The sequence below is a fragment of the Thalassophryne amazonica genome, chromosome 17 (assembly GCF_902500255.1).
Source record: "Thalassophryne amazonica chromosome 17, fThaAma1.1, whole genome shotgun sequence".
Lineage (NCBI taxonomy): Eukaryota > Metazoa > Chordata > Actinopteri > Batrachoidiformes > Batrachoididae > Thalassophryne > Thalassophryne amazonica.
The window spans coordinates 27,871,360-27,891,308 of NC_047119.1; the positions used below are offsets into that span (position 1 = coordinate 27,871,360).

At 41.2% G+C, this 19,949-nt stretch overlaps 1 long non-coding RNA gene across 1 annotated transcript; it reads right to left on the minus strand.

The window, feature by feature from the left end:
• Positions 1-1,741: 1,741 nt before the first annotated feature.
• Positions 1,742-14,331, minus strand: LOC117529874. Its single transcript, XR_004566129.1, has 3 exons — positions 14,228-14,331; positions 10,248-10,251; positions 1,742-1,753 (listed from the first exon to the last, which is right to left on the minus strand). It is a non-coding gene; the product is annotated as an uncharacterized LOC117529874 (long non-coding RNA).
• Between the last annotated feature and the right edge of the window lie 5,618 nt (positions 14,332-19,949).

The following is a 19,949-nucleotide window of genomic DNA, read 5'->3' on the forward strand; positions in this document are numbered from 1 at the left end:
CACACTGGTACACATACATGTACAAAAGAACACATCCAAATACACACACGCGTATACTGTATGCTACACTGCCCAAAGACCTCTGACTTGAACCTGCTGCTCTCACTCAGCAACACATAAATCACTGGGCTCTCAGCAACGCCACTGGCTCTCAGTGCCATGCTGAACTTGACTCCACGGGAATAACAGTCCGTAACCAAATACGAAAACTAATCCAGGCCAGAGACAATTGCGGGCATTCAGAGACCCGGGAGGTGCTGATACCCGCCTGTGACGATATGCATCCCCTGACTTCTGCACCAACGCGACACGGTCCTGCTACACAATCCTCTGGTTATAGAGTAGAGAGGGGGAGAATATGTACAGGCATGACAGAAAGGGGGTGATGAAGATCCTCCAAGTCATCCTCAGTCTCAGTTTAGCTATCTGTTTGTCCCAGTGGCTTTTTACCCCAAATGTCACTCTGTCAGAAAAATGAAGATGCTACACTGAAAGACAAACAGACTTTTGGGTGCAGCACACTTCATCAGACAATGGTTGCATGACCCCAGTGGGACCACATCAGGTCAGGCATGTGTATCTACAGTATATATGCCCTCTTTTCTCTCACCTACACTTGGGGTGGTACAAAAAAGGCTGTCCTCACAGACATTTACGTCTCTGTGAGGTTGGTCTATGAATTCCAGAAAAGTCTCAAAAGAGCTTGAGGTCAGTAACCAGCAGTGTATGATGATCCAGATTCCTTTAGACGAGAACAAAAGTCCAAATGCTCAGACTCACAATGCTTCTGGTCTCCTTGTATGGTTGTCAGATCTAGATGCAACCCAGTGGCCACAGGCTCAGGCCTTTGATACAAAGTCTCTCCAAATTCTTGAATACAGCGAGAATTACTTTGGGCTCTGTCTTACACCTGGTGCAAAGCAGTCCACATGCACTATAGCCATGTGGCATATTTCTCAAAGCATGATCCAGCATTCAAATCCCTCAATGTTGAAGACTCCAACAAGCGAATAAGGCCAAAGGTTTTAATGGAACCCAAGATGGATCACTTGGCAATGTGCAGTACCGGAACCTGCGCCTAAATATAACCCGGCATCATGGAAATACAGTCAGACTCATCAGTAAGTGGACAACAACAAACATTTTGCAATTTTGCCTTAATGTGGACTTGACTGTCTTTTTCTGATCTGTATGAATCATCTTTAATTGCTGCTGGCGTTATGATTTCCCTGAAGAATTACAGTGAAAAACAGTTCAACATGGATCTAGAAGAAAAAATGTGCCTGGCTCACTGGTAGCACAGTACAACTGACAAACATTACATCTTATGTGTTTTATGTTTGAATTAGCAACCCATATTGATGAATTAAAAAAAAACATATGAAAAAAAATTCCAATAAAATTTATAATATAATTCAGATTTTTGCGTGATATGTGTAATATGTAATATCGACTTCTACTGTGTATTTAACTGCACATTATTTAGTACTAATTGTGTGTTACGCTTATTTCATGACTGACTGGAGGATGCCAGTTGACGCATAAACTGAAACCATGCCCACACATTCAGAAACTTCAATCAAATTAACTATATGCATTTCAAATATTATTTAAGGAACTAAAAGCACATTTGATACCATTTATGATGTCTTTTATAAGTGGAGCTCAGCATTTAAAATCACAACTGACCTCAGCGGTTTGGCTTGGCCTGTTGGGATCTGGAAAAAAGACAAGCCACATTATATAATTTGGCCTTCAGGAGATCTAGTCCACTGCCCACTTGATAATCCCATTTGCCCACAGTGATTAATGAAGCTATTTTGAAATACAAAACTTCATTTGTACCTCTCTGCTTTCCTTTGTTGCCTTGTTAGCTGAGTGATTGACAAGCCACCACAGCAGGACGCTAACGACGGCCCGCTGTAAATAATCCTGCAGTCTGACTTGTAATGTGGCAGCCTGCCTGACCGCTCCCTCCATTCTCAACCTGCCACAGGCTCCACAACAGCCCCAGTAACAGCGAAATGTCTCTCTGCTGTCCTGTCAGAACGGCCGCTGTTCACCCTGATAACATCAGGCTCCAGACTGCACAGCCAAGGGGCTCAGAGACGCACTTTTATGACTTAAGTATCTGGAACTGATATCTGCAGCCATCAGCTCCATGCACTCTCAGCACATACCTGCACAGACACAAAGACAAATGCATTTCTGTCTTTTGGAGAAGCTAACTGCATTAACCTTAAACGGTAAAATGAACATTGCAGAACTAAACTATAGTGTCTTACCAGAGGATGCACTCCGCACAGTATCCTTAGAGTTTCATGTTAAAAACACCCCAAAATCCCACAGTTCCATAATTGTGTATTTAGAAATTATTTTGCTACAAGCAAGAAGTTAGCTTCAATAACCGCTAACTCGCTAACTAAAATGTTAACCATGATAACACTAAACCCACAGAGCGCTAAAATATTTAGCTGAAGTTCCTACTAACTGCTCATTTTGATTTGGGGGCAGGCAAGGCTCTAAAATACTGAAAAACAGACCTAAAGTGCTGAAATTTTATTGTCTGTAGCATAAACTTGGAGGTTCCCAGAAAGGTTTAGCATACCAAACGTGTTGCAGGCATCCATTTCAAAATGAGCAGATATTTGCATAAAAACAATAAAGCTTATCAGTTTGAAGATTAAATATCTTGTCTTTGTGGTGTATTCAGTTGAATATAGGTTGAAGAGGATTTTCAAATCATTGCATTTTGTTTTCATTTACATTTCACACAACGTCCCAACTTCATTGGAATTGGGGTTGTAAAAATTCACAGTACAGCAAGTATACTACTACTAAGAAATATTAAGAAATAAAAACAGAGGCCTTTAGAATTTTAGATTTTCAAACAGTTTTGTCTGTTAAGCTTTTTTTTATGTTAGCTGATTTAAAGTCAGCGTAATTGAAGTTAGTGTAAGCTTATTGGTCTGCTAATGATTTTCGAAGTTAGCTGAAAAGCTAATCCGCTAACAAAGAAGTTAGCTTTGCCAATTAGCTGATTAGCTGGCTTGTGCCAGCACTGGCTGACAATATGACCCTTTTCATTTTAATCATAAACCAAGTAACAGCTAAGATTTACTAAACTAGAATGAATCCTGAACCAGTAATCCTAAAGGCAAAGGTGAAGACCAACTGTCATTACCTGATAGGTTTATCCACAATGTGTGGATGGTTGCTACAGTGTACCAATGCACAAATGTTAATGTACAAACACGTGTAAGATGTCCAAGCAAAATAACCCCTTTTTAAATTCTCTCTGTGTGTGGTGGGGGGACAAACCCACAATTTTTGGAGACAGTGAGGGAGGGAGGAAACAGACTGGAATTCTCCACTTTTATTAACACAGTTAAATAGCATTGTGACTGACAGGCCAGCACCATTGAGGAAATGAAAGCCTACGTGCACAAGTTACACACTAGAGAAACTAGATTTCCAGCCACCACAATGTTTAAATCAGTTTGGACGGGTTACATTTGGCTTTGTCCCACTCCAAAGACATATTCTAAAAGAAGCCTGTGAGATTTTTGGTCTTTCATTTCATGACTGCTGATTTAATGTGACACACATTATTCTGATCATTCCTATGTACAAATACCTATAATAAGACCCATTTTTAAAAGGTTAAACATGAATATATTTAAATAATCCCCCTTTTTAAATAAGCATTTGCAGCTCTTGTGGTGGGATTTAGTCCATACGATTCATAATTTGAAGATCAATCATATTGCAGAATTGCAATGTTTTTATATTTTTAGATACAGGCATTTTGTTAAGGACATAGCGACTATAAAACATTGGAAATGCTAAGGCACTAAGTCTCAGATCACTCAAGCTTTACTCAAAGCTTACTTTGTCAATCTAAGAATATTTAAAATAAATAAATATAAAAGTATAAATGTCTCAGTGCAATAAATTCCTAATAAATTTCCTGTTTGTGTGTTTGTTTTAAAAGCAGTGATCTTAAAATGGATTAATAATGCCTTGCAGAGCAGGTGGGTCAGTGGGATAAGAGCATGGGCTGCTGCCAATATGTAAACCTGGGTTCGACTGGCAAGACACTCAGCTGTAAGCAGATACTGGTTTTGGGGGATCTGATGGGCCTCAGAGCCTACAGTGTACTTAAAAGTGAGGAATAATAATGGTTTGATGCTTTTCTAACAGGAGAATATATTTATACGTTTTTGTATTATCACAATGCATTTACACCGTATATCACACTAATTCCAACTGTGAAAGTGTTGAAGTGGCTTCAGCTTTTATGGAATACAGTTACCATATTTTACGCAGTATAAGTTGCACCAGAGTGTAAGTTGCACCTGTCAAAAAAATGCTTCTTGAAGTGGAAAAAAAAAACACACATAAGTCACATCAGAGTATAAATTGCACATTCTTCTGTATGTGGAACTCACCTTTTAACACAACATTTCCCTGTAGGTGAGTTTAACAGTGTAGCAGATGTGCACACCATAGTGTGTACTGTTACTTAACATAAGGACTTTTAAATTGCAAAAATAAACAAGATGGACACGTAAATCTGAGATGGGCAACATATTAAAGGATTATTAACTGAGCGCAAGGTCTGTACGTGAAAATTTCAGACCGAGCTGTTGACGGTACAGACCTTGCTAGTGCTTGGTTTGTATGAAAAACACAGAGGGATTTTTGCAGGAAGCCCGCAGAATGTGATGTGTGCCACAAGGAATTTTAAATTCCAAAAAATAAGCAAGATGATCAAGTAAATGTGTGATGGGCAACATATTGGATGTTATTTGATGCAGATGAACACAGATGGCTGATCCACAGCATTGGAAACATGATAAAATGTGACTCCAGTTGATATATTTTTTAACATCAGCTTTTTTATATTTGTATTTACTTATTTATTTTTGCATTGCTGTAGTGTACTTTTATTATTGGAGTTTATTTTTCATTAGTGTATTATTAATAATAATAACAACAACAATACTAATAAAATGGTAAATGGACTGCATTTATATAACGCTTTTCCATCTGCATCAGATGCTCAAAGCGCTTCACACATCAATGCCTCACATTCACCCCGATGTCAGGCTGCTGCCACTACACACCGGGAACAACTAGAGAATTAAGGACCTTGCCCAAGGGCCTTTAGTGATTTTCCGGTCAGGCTGGGATTTGAACCGAGGATTCTCTGGTCTCAAGCCCAACACTTAACCACTAGACCATCACCTCCCCTGATTATTAATAATAATCATCATCATTTTCAATTCATTTTCATATATATAGCGCCTAATCACAACTAAGTTGTCTCATGGCGCTTCACACAAATAAGGTCTAACCTTACCAACCACCAATAATACTAATAATAATAAAAATAATAATAAGACGTGGTATCTCCCAAACTAGTTTAAAAAAACAAAAACTGTGACTTCTACTCTGGAAAATATTATTTTTTAAGTTATTTATTTATTTATTTATTTGCATTCTGATTGTTACAACCATGTTACAACCATCATTCTTGCAAACAGTTATGATAAGTTGGTGGAGTGAACGTCACACATCCTTGAATTCCTTCTACTTTGTGGATGTAGACACGTGGAAACAAAAAAGGATTTTCCACACAGAGCTTCTTACAGTTGTGCATTCAATTAATGAACAATCTAACCACACCATCTGCGGCGACACGGGCGATCTCCTGCCCTGTGCTCCCCGCTGACCTAACAACAGGGCGAGCGCCTCTTGATGGACAGCATCACTTCACTCTTTCATATTGACAGTCAGTCACACAAACAAAAAGAGGGATAAGATGAGTTCCTCAGGGGAGTGAGGATAATAAAATCAGGTGTCTGTGCGCCCTGAGCAGGGGCCACATTTGATGCTCTAACAGAATGAAGGTCTTTGGCGGTACAGCCTGGCAGTCTTTTAGCTAAAGCAAGCAGATTTCTTTGAAGCCTGGCCACCTTGTCTGAAGAGCCATTACTCCCAGGCTTTTCTCTACATTAGCCATGCCACAGCAGCACAAGTGCATTACAGCCTGCCGCCCTGAGTGCGCCCAATTGTACTCGCCGCTCTTGTTAAATATTACCCCAACAGAGCTTTTGATTTTATTTTCATTTTTTTCCTCTTCCATGCCGCTTATCCTCGTCCCCTCCCCCCGATCAGATTAGGATCGATTGCTGCGTGGCGGAGCCGGCCCAGACACGAGGACCAGAACAACACTGCAGCATGATTGTGCTTCCCAGGCTCCGCCTCGGAGACTATTCAGGCGACTAAATAGAATGATTTGCCCTTAGATGTCAAATTTCCTCCGAGACAAGGATGTCAATACCAATTAGATTGTCTCCAGTTGCCTTAGTTACGCCAGCCTGCCCCACACTGCCGCAGCCTCTTTCCCTCTAAACATACACTCACTCTTTTAACATCTCACTCACATCACTCTGGGTTTTTTTTTTTTTGTTTGTTTTTTTTTGGTTTTTTTGCAGACAGAGTGGTGGTCTCGGCACCAAGCCTTTAGCCTCAAATCAGCTTTATAACTGGCGCTGTGCAGACATTAGGCTAACTCCATTAGCATCTCTGAAGGAGATGGCCTGAGGGGGGTACTGAGGGGCCAAGATGGTACTGTGTGTGTGTGTGTGTGTGTGTGTGTGTGTGTGTGTGTGTGTGTGTGTGTGTGTGTGTGTGTGTGTGTGTGTGTGTGTGTGTGTGTGTGTGTGTGTGTGTGTGTGTGTGTGTGTGTGCCATGAAAGGGTGAAGGGGTAAAATCATCTTACAGACTCCTTTGGCATCTCCTTAAAGGTCACTGTCTGCTGGTCCGAGGAGGCAAAAGCCCACTGGAGCAAGAACATAAACAAGAAAGAGAAGTGGGCAGAAAATGGATTAATGAACAAATGTAATTAGGGGAAAAGGAGGATGGAGAGAGTGGGCGAGAGGACTCTGTCTCCACTTAGCATTGCGGCTCCTACAGGCGCTTAAGTGCTAACATGACAAACAGATGTGGCCATGGTCGTCCAGACGTGGAGCTGCACATGAACACACCTACACAAACGTCTATTTTTCTCACTGTTTATCTTTCACTGAAAAATGTACTCAAAACTTGGAGTATAAAATCAGAAAAATCAGCATTCTGAAATCCTGTGATGACTTTGTCAAACTCTTAACTTGTGAACACAAGCTAAAATTTGATTATTGTGTGATTACTATATTATATAGTATAATTTTTAAATTACTTATGTGGCCAAGTGGTTAATGCGCTTGGTTTCAGTTCAGAAGGCTCTGGGTTCAAATCGCACCCCTGCCACATTTCTCCATGTAATGTGGAGTTGCATCAGGAAGGGCATCCGGCGTAAAACCTGTGCCAATTCAACATGCAGATCCACCTTGGATTTGCTGTGGCGACCCCGAGTGCAAACAAGGGAGCAGCCGAAGGGACTTACTTATAATTAATAGAAAATAATCATGAGTAAAATAAAACAGTATATATGCACGATTACCCTTCAGCACACCGCTGAATGTACGAATGATACGGCCTGTTGCCTAAAGTGCTGAACTTATGCATCCAAAGATCCAAACATACACTACACGCACAGGACATGCACAGATGTTCTCAATATGTTTCAAACTTGGATATTTCATTATTCAGGGCCATCTCTATTTTTGTATACCCATCACCTGTTACTAGGCAACAACTAACAATCTAGTGCTACCGTTGATTTTTGTCAGCCATGTAGCTAGGAGGCCTCAAATGTATTGATAGCGAAAGATGTCACACACACTGTAAAAAAAAGCTGTTGTTTTTACAGGAAAATGCTGGCAGCTGTGGTTAACAAGGAATTCCTGTAAAAAATACAGCAGCACAGTAGATAACTTTACAGACATAATATGTAAATGGATTTACAGTGAGTGAACCACGGCTGACTCACATTAAAAAACTGTTAAATCTACAAAAAACAAGAGAGCCTAGTCTGAGCATCGTATCGCATTAAAATTAAAAGAAACAAAGCATGCAAGGATTATGACTGAACAGAAGTACTTAGACTAGCGATAATAATTTCTTATAGGCCTACTCCATGGCCTACTCTACAAGCTGCAAATAGCCTACCTGTATTCCTATAGGTCTACCCAAATTTGTATCGTTTCATCAATCATGTTAAAGTTAGACTACAGCATAAACTTGTAAAGTGACTTACATATAATTCTTGTATTTTTAAAAACAACTGACTAAAACTATAGGTTTTACAATGTTTGCATGTCAATTTACCACAATTGTTTTGTAATGAGTATTACAGTATTTCTCAGTTTTTGTTACAAATAGTTGTAGTTTCAACAATCCATCTATCCATTTTCTTCCGCTTTATCTGGAGTCGGGTCGCGGGGGCAGCAGCTCAAGCAAAGCCGCCCAGACCTCCCGATCCACACACACCTCCCCCAGCTCCTCCGGGGGAACCCCAAGGCGTTCCCAAGCCAGCCGAGAGATGTAATCCTTCCAGCGTGTCCTGGGTCTTCCCCGGGGCCTCCTCCCAATGGGATGTGCCCGGAACACCTCTCCAGCGAGGCGTCCAGGGGGCATCCGGAAAAGATGCCCGAGCCACCTCACCTGACTCCTTTTGACGTGGAGGAGCAGCGGCTGGACTCCGAGCTCCTCCCGAGTGACCGAGCTCCTCACCCTATCTCTAAGGGAGCGCCCAGCCGGAGGAAAATCATCTCGGCCGCTTGTACCCGCGATCTCGTTCTTTCGGTCATGAGCCAAATCTCATGACCATAGGTGAGGATCGGAACGTAGATCGATCGGTAAATCGAGAGCTTTGCCCCCCTACTCAGCTCTCTCTTCACCACGACGGCCCGACACAGCGACCGCATCACTGCAGACGCTGCACCGATCCGTCTATCGATCTCACGCTCCATCCGTCCTTCACTCATGAACAAGACCCCGAGATACTTAAACTCCTCCACTTGAGGCAAGGACACTCCACCGACCTGAAGAGGGCAAAGCACCTTTTTCCGGTCGAGAACCATGGCCTCGGATTTGGAGGTGCTGATTTTCATCCCGGACGCCTCACACTCGGCTGCAAACTGCCCCAGTGCATGCTAAAGGTCCTGATTTGACGAAGCCAACAGAACCACATCATCTGCAAACAGCAGAGACGAGATTCTGTGGTTCCCAAACCAGACCCCCTCTACACCCTGGCTGCGCCTAGAAATTCTGTCCATAAAAATAATGAACAGAACCGGTGACAAAGGGCAGCCCTGGCGGAGGCCAACGTGCACTGGAAACAGGTTTGACTTACTACCAGCAATGCGAACCAAGCTCCTGCTGCGGTCGTACAGGGACCGGACAGCCCTTAGCAAAGGACCCCGGACCCCGTACTCCCGGAGCACTCTCCACAGGGTACCCCGAGGGACACGGTCGAACGCCTTCTCCAGATCCACAAAACACATATGGACTGGTTGGGCGAACTCCCATGAACCCTCGAGCACCCGATGGAGCATGTAGAGCTGGTCCAGTGTGCTGCGACCAGGACGAAAACCACACTGCTCCTCCTGAATCCGAGGTTCGACCATCGGTCGAATTCTCCTCTCCAGTACTCTGCAATAGACCTTACCGGGGAGGCTGAGGAGTGTGATCCCCCTATAGTTGGAACACACCCTCCGGTCCCCCTTCTTAAACAGAGGGACCACCACCCCGGTCTGCCAATCCAGAGGCGCTGTCCCTGATCGCCACGCGATGTTGCAGAGGCGTGTCAGCCAAGACAGTCCCACAACATCCAGAGACTTAAGGTACTCAGGACGGATTTCATCCACCCCAGGAGCCTTGCCACCAAGGAGCTTTCTAACCACCTTGGTGACTTCGGCCTGTGTAATGGATGAGTCCGCCTCTGGGTCCCCAGTCTCTGCTTCCTCTTTGGAAGACGTGACGATGGGATTGAGGAGATCCTCGAAGTACTCCTTTCACCGCCCAACAACATCCCAATACAAATACATTTGATTAGAATCACATATTGTTGTTGTACATGTAATAAAAACATTCTGTTTAATAGTTTACAAAAGTCCACTGTGATTGAAACAAAAAATATGTGTTTTGGGGTTTACAATACTTTTCTGTAGTGATTTTACATTCTTTTTATGTAAATTTCATGGCATTTTTTTACAGTGTGCAAAGAATGTACACAGATGTTCATCAACTGTGCGGTCAGGAGGCTTCAAATGTATGAAAATTCCATTATCTTAACGTGTCTGTGATTTTATTTATATATGGCCTGTTACTCAGCAGTAACTAACTGTTGATCTAATGTTACCACTGACATTTGCAGCCATACAGTGAGGAGGCTTCAACCGTGTGAAGATTTCATTAGCCTGTTCTGTCTATATGTTTATTTGCACATTAGCTGTTACAAGGCAGCAGCTAACTGCTGATCTAATGCAACCACTGAGGATTGCTAATCAGGAGGCTTCAAACGTACTGATGGCAAGAACAAAATAATAATGTTGTGCAGTTGGGAATGTTCTGTACATACTGTATTACTATTGTAGTTTTCCCCTCATGTTTACTGTATATTTTAGCTTTACCCTTGTGTGTTCTGTACATTTAATGCAATGTGTTGGGGAAGCAACTTGTCTGGAAGAGCTCAACGTTGCTTATAATCAAAGGTGAAATCCTCACTCTTGCTTTTTATGGCAATGCATAAACACCCCCATACATTTCGGGCAGTAACAAAGGTCCATTCAAATATAATGAAAGATAAATTTAAAATGCATAGAATCATACTTGGCAGCACGATGGCTTAGTGGTTAGCACTGTTGCTTCACAGCAAGGAAGCCATGGGTTCGATTCCTGCCTGGGGCCTTTCTGTGTGGAATTTGCATGTTCTCCCCATGTTTGCGTGGGTTCTCTCCAGCTTCCTGCCACATCCAAAGACACGCAGGTTAGCTGGACTGGAAACTTTAAATTGTCAGTAGGTGTCTCTATGTGGCCCTGTGACAGACTGGTGTCCTGTCCAAGATGTATCCCACCGTACGCCCTATGACTGCTGGGATAGGCTCCAGCCCCCCGCGACCCTTAATTGGAGTAAGCATTTGAAGATGAGTGAGTGAGTGAGAATCATACTTCCCAAGTCATTTATGCAGTATTCACCAGGATTGGACCATTTAGTGACCTGGGTGACCTCCATGAAGAATGTTGCAAATACTGTGTGCTTTATTCCATTAATGTTGGTAGATTCACAGAGGTTACCCAGGTCACAAAACAGTAGGAATGAATGGTTGAATGACTTTATCAGGCGTTACCAAACTGGGGTGGTGGCATTTATCAAAATTTGCTTTGGTGCACAAGTTGTTGGGTTTTTGGTATATTCATACAGACAGACAGACAGACAGACAGACAGACAGACAGACAGACAGACAGACAGACAGACAGACAGACAGACAGATAGATAGATAGATAGATAGATAGATAGATAGATAGATAGATAGATAGATAGATAGATAGATAGATAGATAGATAGATAGATAGATAGATAGATAGATAGATAGATAGATAGATAGATAGATAGATAGATAGATAGATAGGACAGACAGACACAAACATGGCATTAAACAACTATACAAGGCTTTACGTGATGTGCTTTTGCCTAAATAGAAATCCAGTCTTCCTAACAATATGCACATTTTTCGCTCAGTTGCACATCACAGGCTTGTTGTGCACAACCAGCACATTCTGCCAAACTAATATGAGCCATGACCGGGCTGGAGGATCTGGGTTTTTCACATCCTCCTCCTCCTCCTCCTCCTCCTCTTTTCTGTGGACACACAACACTGCACACTCAATTCAGCAGTGAATGGAAAGGAATGGAAACTAGACTTGCATTTTGAAGTTGGTTTAACCTTGCAGTGACACCTATTGCACACACTTTGAATTGGTTGGGAAGAATAGTTTCCGCATGGTGGGATCTGCAATTAGGCGGCACATCTGCAGCGGCGGCGGCAGAGGCAGCACCCCACCATACCCTCAACATCCAAATCGTGACATTCTCAGCCCATGCATTTGGTTTACAGCCAATGCAGACACCTCCCACTGCATAATGGTGAATGATTTTACAAGCTATATTTTCAGCTTGCCAGCTAGATAGATTTTAAATGTGAATATTTTAAATACGCCACACATTTGCTTTCCAGTCAGTGTGAGGTCCAAAGGGGCAGATCAACAGAGACATGGATTCTTTGTGAATGGGTCAAAGAAGAAGAGGAGGAGCATGCAAGGAGCTAAGAGACATAAACAGAGAAGATGATGAAAGGGAGGGGGGGGGGGGGGGGATGACAACCATGAGACAGAAATTTACACCCAGATCATCAATTAGCTACTCCAGTCACAATGCATCAAGCCATTAAATGTGTGTTTCTTCATGAACGATTTTGTTCTGTTTGTCAGTTAATACAGCACACAAAACAAACATTTGTCCTCTTAACTTGATGTCTCATGAAATCAAGGTGCAACCCCCATGTCTTCTGCTGCGTTCTATGTACTTACCTAGTCTTTGTTGTGATTTTGTTTTCCATCTTCTTGTGCTGAATATGTGCAAAAAGTGACCATTAAATATATTGCTTATGGGGAGACAAAGGAAGGAGAACATCAATATTAAAGGGAACTTCAGTTTCTGCTGGCAGTGTTGGGCAATTGGATATGCATGGATGATGTCATCACCAGGTTGGGCGTGCAATAACTTGATTGCTATAAAGTGATGATTAAAAAAAAAGAGAAAGTCTTAAAGCAACAGATGCTGCATGTCAATGTTTCCAAGCAGGCCAGAATACGAGGTCTGTTAGAAAAGTATCTGACCTTTTTATTTTTTTCAAAAACCTGATGGATTTGAATCACGTGTGCTTGCATGAGCCAACCTTGAACCTTCGTGCGCATGCGTGAACTTTTCCACGCCTGTCGATTGTATCATTTTCTGGTAAGCAGCCTTTGTGTGGGATGTGTGTCGTGCACTCTGTGTTTTTCATTCCAAGGAAAAAGACGGAACGACTGGAGCAACGCCGCATCAAATTTTGCCAGAAACTGGGCGACAGCCAGGTGGAAACGCCGAGCGCACGACACACGTCCCACACAAAGGCTGCTTACCAGAAAATGATGCAATCGACAGGCATGGAAAAGTTCACGCATGCGCACGAAGGTTCAAGGTTGGCTCATGCAAGCACACATGATTCAAATCCATCAGGTTTTTGAAAAAAATAAAAAGGTCCAATACTTTTCTAACAGACCTCGTAAGGTTCTAGATCTGGTGCCAATTGTAAATCAACCTTGGTCTATTTAAAGTTCTGATTTGATGTTGGCCAAATTAAAATTTTGGTTTAGCATTTTTTGAGTAGCAGTAGTAGTAGTAGTGTCTTCTTCAAGTCTTGCTTACGGCTTGTTAAATCCTGTAGGACCTGGTCCAATCCATGGTCTTAAGGCAGCGGTGGGACGAAGTCACCATCAAGACACTTTCAAGTCATGAATCAGCTAGTCCCAAGTCAAGTCTCAATTCAGCTTGCAAACAATTGGTGGTCATGATGACTTGAAAGTGACTTGATGGTGACTCGTCCCACCTCTGTCTTAAGGTTATACAGGGTAGATGTTATTCTGAGGACAACTTCTTAGTACATGAAGTATTCCTAGAATGATTGTCTTTTGGAGTTCCTAGGTGACCTTTCCTGGAATGTTGCCCCTTTTGGACCAACCTGAAGTCCTCCAAGAGGTATTATTATCATTATTGTTATTATTGCACTTTTTAGCATAAATTTCCTGTGTCCATTGTGATTGTACCTAGCGTAATTAATATTTGAATTTTATTTAGTCATATTAAATTAGCATCTTGTCTAACCCTCACCCTTAATAGTAACCCACAGTAAGTCTGCGGAGGCAGTTTGAAAATTTTACATCTGATCTAGGCCTAATTACTATCTTGCGAACCTAAAATATAATGCAATGCTAAAATACCGTCAGCTGTGTGAGCATTGTGTTCTTTATAATTTGTAGTTGTTTAATTAATTAAGATCCTATTGTCTAATGTACAATTTGTACATGTGCAAATCAAATCATCATTTGTTCATGTTGTACAAATCAAGGAATATTTGTAGATCACACTCTGTGCATTTGCAGTTATTAATAAGACAAAATTAACTCCATAAGAAATTGGCTTTGAGTTAGCGGAGTTAGCGTGCAAACTTACACCCGCAAAATGTCTTGAAAATAACTCCAGAGGTGTTATCAGGTTACAAAAACAATATTTTCGGTTTTAGAAGGGTTTATTTGTCTCTAGCTTTTACATAATATACCAGAAACTAAGTTGTTAGCAAGTAGCTACACCAGGAAGTGACGTCACCATGCTAACCTCTGCAAAATGTCTTGTAAATAAGTTCAGAGGTGTTATTAGGTTCCAAAAACAGCATTTTAGTTTTTGAAGTGTTTATTTCTCATTAGCATTAATATAATAGATGAGAAATGTGTATATGGACACATAAAATGAAACAGTTTTGACAAGACCAGCGACTGACGTCACAGTGCAGCTCTACTCTGGTTGGCTGTCACCTGCGTCAGTCAAAAAAAATGGATCAGATTGAAACAGAATGTGACTTTTTATCCTCTTAAAATACATCAAGGTTGGCCATCTCTGAACTTTTTCAAGGTCTGTGTCTCAAGAAAGGGGAATGAGTCTGGCGGTAATAGGACTGGACTTATGCTGAGCACAGACAGATGGCCAGACGGACGGACAGATGGACAGACAGACTAGCGAATTGATGAATAGCCTTCGCAATACCCGATGGCCATATTTGATGCCTCGGGTAAAATTGAACCCTAGCCCACAACTAGTTATTGCCTTCACCATTTTAATCAAGTTCCAATTAAATAATGCTATAATGTTTTTAATATAACCTTCACCAACAGACTTATATCTGCCAACAGCTCTTTTGAAAATCAAGGCAGTATTTAAATTAACCGACGCAAGTATTATAATGTTTGATTTCGTGTACAGCATATTAAAAATTCAAGCTTGTACGTATTTAAGTTTGATATATTTTTGGCCAAATCAAACTGTAATAATACTGCCTCAGAAAATTTAAAAAACATCTGGAATTTAATTGCGTCAGACATATTTTCCAATATATACCCTGTATATACTGTAAATTTTAAAAATACATATTCACTTCCTAACCTGGCCTCTTTGTGAAACAAAAGGACTTCAGGATGTGGTATACACCATAAAATCCTACTTTCAGCACCTCTAAAATTACACCTGAAGTTCCCCTAGAGGGGCTATAAAACGACAAATCCCCACCGTCGACCAGGTTCAACCCTCCACGTGCTCGCAACTGACGTCCCAACGGCTTCAAAGTCACTCTACACAACAAGACTGGCACCATTTCCTCATTTTTACAAAGACAAAGATGGGAACTGACCCTGTTGGGACAGCAGAAATTTTTCAGGAGGAAAGGGGACCCACAACATTCAAAATAATCCAGATGTCTGCGTCCCATACCAACATGTGAAGACATGCGTTTGCCGTGAGCCTGCATTAATGAAGGCACAGAGGGGGCTGTGAGATCAGCCGCGGTGTACACACACACTCACCCGGTCACATGTGCTAGCAATAAGTTAGCCTCGCTGCCACTTTGGTCCGATCAACAGATGGAGCCGGGTTGAAGCTCTTTTGCTGAGACGTGAAATTTTTCACCGAAGAAAAAAGGTTAATGCTACCGAAATGTTTTTTTTTTTTTTTTTATTGCGACATGATATTTCTGCAGATTCAATCAGCAACAAATATTTTACTTCTAATGAACAAACCTTGAGATGTTTCATATATTTATTTGCTGCTAATTCTATGGATTTACTGTATGTAACTATTTTTTTAATGTAGATTTTACCTTCAATGCATGTTTTAAAATGTTACATTTATAAAGAGCAGTTACAAGCTGAAAAGGAATCTGCTTAAATCTGGCTGGCTTCTCTTTTTAAATGATTATATTGATTCACATGATTATTATTATATTATAATACAATTAAAATAAATGCTGTGAAATGCCTTTAAATATAACAGGTTTATTATAATATCATTCAGAGTTGCACTTTGTGTGCGAATTTCATCGTACTGCTGATTATTATATGGTGGAGCACAATGACGGTACTTAATATTTAACTCGTTCCGATATCTTTGAAATAAGTGCATATTAATTTGTAATGCTGTGTTCACTAACATCAGTCACGCTCGTCTAAAATTCATAATGCTCTCTGAACAAAATGTGTTGTATCTCTGCAAAAGAAAACATTTTTAAGAGTACTATTAATTTAATCTGTGCTGTTGTGCATTCATTTTGAAATAAATGATTATTTTCAACACAGTTGCACATGTAATTTCTAATTCATTCATAAGTCAGCAATGGCATTTTTAATTTTTATTTTATTTTTGACACTTATACTGTTATCTCATTTGCTGTCTGACTTTATAGACTGCTGTGTCTCCATCTGTGCTTCTATTTTCTTTGTTAAACCTGTTTCCAGTGGATTGCTGGGTGGTTTTAGTTTTAAAAAGGGGGATTACAGGATTTCGCCAGTGTTGTGTTGGTTTGAAATGCATTTATCTGTATGTCTGTGTTTTGTAAATGCACACAGCGGTGCATTTGAGCGGTCTTTCCTGCCGAACACACAGAATATATGCCAACTTCTCTGCACTCTGAACTGAAAGGAAAATTACACAAAAAGGGAAGAAATTCATTTTGGCCGACATTATCTTTTGAGAAAGGAAAGAGGCAGAACTGAGTAATTAAAAGAATTAAAGAAAAGTGGAATGACCGAAAAGTGAAGGAGAATGAAAACATAATAACAGTGTGGAATGCTCTCATGTGAACTGTGTATGAACCCCTGAACCCCAATAAAGCCAGATTAACATCATTACATACCCGGCTGATATTTTATAGAAGCCAACAAGTCATGAATAATATTCATAAAGTGTGTGATTTTGTAATTCATTTGTGTTGTACATTTTTGGGGGGAAAAAGATAAATGTCAGACATGACCATTTAAATATCCAGATATATTTGAGTTACACATCTTACTTGCATTAGTTTTGTTAAAGCAGATGTTCACTTCTTTGCAACTTTAGTGAGATTACAACTTTGTTCGTTTAAAAAAAAAAAAAAGACCGGGCGTTCCACACACCTTTAACATTTGTGTCCTTTGTTGCAAATCCTTTTTTCTGCAAATGACTTAAAAGGAAATACACGAGTGTTAACAGGGAGGCTGCATTCAAGCTCTAAAAGAACTCAAAGTACTTTTTTCAAAATCTGAAAATTGAATAGTGTAGTTATTACAATTTTCTTGCATTTTATTTTTACTTTGTGTACTTTTATTATTACTTATTGCAGATATTATTACATTTCTAACACTACTATTTGCCCACTGGTAGTATTTGTACCGCTGCAGATTCAACATTTGTCTTTCTTGCTCACTGTTCATGAAAATTTGGAATATACTCCAGCCATACAGCTGCACCTCAGCTGGTCATAATATTAATACCTACAGGAATTAAGAGTGGCGACATTTCCAAATTAAGACAACAGTAACAAATGCAGAAATCACAAATACAAAAAAAAAAAAACACCTGCACCGATTCGACTTACGTCAAAAGACATCTTAGAAATTGAGAAAAAGCTTCAACACACAGAACACAAACATAAAACAGTTTCATTGGGTTATTACATATTTCCTGCAAACACACAAAAACTCAGACACACTGCAAATCGCCACATCACTATATAAGCACAAACAACACAAAAAGACGTTTCTGCCCAGAAAGAATTTTCTGACCGACCCTTTCGTGCGTCACAAATACAACAGTGAAATGAAAAATGTAGTTACTGTTCAAGTAAAATTAACAATAAAGTAAATAAATAAACTGAGCACTGCTGTCAATTTAGAGATAAAAATTACAGAGCGTCATGATTCACTTTTTGTGAGTATTTGAAAGTGTTGCGGCTTCTCTCAGCCACTGCAAGTAGCTAATAGAAAAAAAGTGTCACATTCACTTTGACTAGTTTACCAGAGAGGCTCGCAAAGCATTTTATGCTGTGTAACTATTTCCTGATTGTGGTTGTATTCTGTTGTTTATTACACTGTGTTCAATTCAATTCAATTTAATTTATATAGCACCAAATCACACCTTACCAACCCCTAGAGCAAGCACACAGGCGACAGTGGTAAGGAAAAACTCCCTCTGATGAAATTGAGGAAGAAACCTCAAGCAGACCACACTCAAAGGGGTGACCCTCTGCTTAGGCCTTTCTAACAGTTACAAGATTTGCACAAAGTTTTACAAAGTTGAAGAAACAGAAAACAGGAAATCAAAACAACATAGAATATGTATTTGATAAGAGGTCCACACAGATGGTTATGCCAAAGGCAGGGGTCATCCAGCAGTCCTCATGGCGTCACTGGACCTGTTCAATATGTTATCGATAAAGTATTTTGAGGACGGGGGTAAAGAAACCGACTGGGACCAGTATCTAACACTGAAGCAAGCAGAGGTGGGACGAAGTCACCATCAAGTTATTCTCAAGTCATGAATTTGCAAGTCCCAAGTCAAGTCTCAAGTCAGCTTGCAAACAATTGGTGGTCATTATGACTTGAGACTTATCTTGGGACCTGCTGATTCATGACTTGAGAGTGACTTGATGGTGACTTCGTCCCATCTCTGGAAGCAAGGGTGATACCATCTGTCTCATTCATTCAAAATAAATTTTTCAACAAATAATTTATTGCATATGAAGCAGTTGTCAGAGATGAGTAAAGTACCAGAGGCGTGATTCCTGAAGCTCCGTTCTCATGGGTTTGGCATCAACGCCCAGCATTGTAACAATCATGACAGTTTAACAAGTTTAACACTCCTGCCGGAGAGAAACCGCACAATTGGCTTTCAGAGTTTCCCTCTGCTGTCACGTGTGACGTGCAGCACAGTGATAATCATAAAGTTACAATGGTATTTAAATTGTCGTTTGTTTTAGTGCTCGCTGCTCTCAAGCCAGAAGGAGCTGTGATTGGTTTTCTTTTGTCTGCCTGAATAAGTTCACTCCCCATCTTACACTGGGCAGGTTTCTCTCTGCCCGCCTCCCTCCTTCATTCACTCGCTCACTTTCCCTTCACTCGCTCTTTTCTTTCCCACTTACCTCCCCACTTTATGTCTGCTTGTTTCCTCCGCCTCCTTTCTTCTCCCTCTCCCCTCTCATAGGGACTGTGTGCATTCCTGCCAGGAGGGGCGGAGGTGTCTGTGATCCGGGCTCGATAAGGTCCAGGCCTCCTCTCCGAGCTTCTCTCTCATGTTCAGCCTCACCCCCTCCCTGGGAAAATGGGTGCCCCCTCCTCCCCTGGCAGGGCACCGGCTCTCCTTTGAGGGAGCTGCCAGCCGTAGCAGGAGAGACCTAACATGATTTGTTTGTCTGCTGCTGCCTGTTTGCACCAAACTCCACCGCCGCCAACCCCCATTGCTCTCGGAGACCCAGAAAGCAGGTTAGGTGGTAGCGACCTGAAGCGAGCCTCCGAGAGGGTTAAAGGGGTGTTAACTGGGGGTGTAGGGCAAGAGCAGGGTTAACTTGAGTTTGGAATACGATCCAGTGGCTGGAAATGGTCAAGATTTTTCAAAAAACTCAGCCTGGATACAGGAAGTAACAGGAGAGTATGAGCGCAAGCCAACAAGTCGAAATTATTCACAGCCTTTGACGGTTGTCCTTTACTTACGGCTTTATTTTCTTTCTCTCTCTTTGTAATTGCTTTGCTTCCTGGTACAGCAGTGGAGCGACACGCACAGAGCGCGGCTGCCCGGCCAACCCATTGATCTTTCATCAGCCCATTGAGTCAAAGCTGAAGGCATGAGGGAGAGGCTACAGAGGCCGCCTCTCTCTTGTTT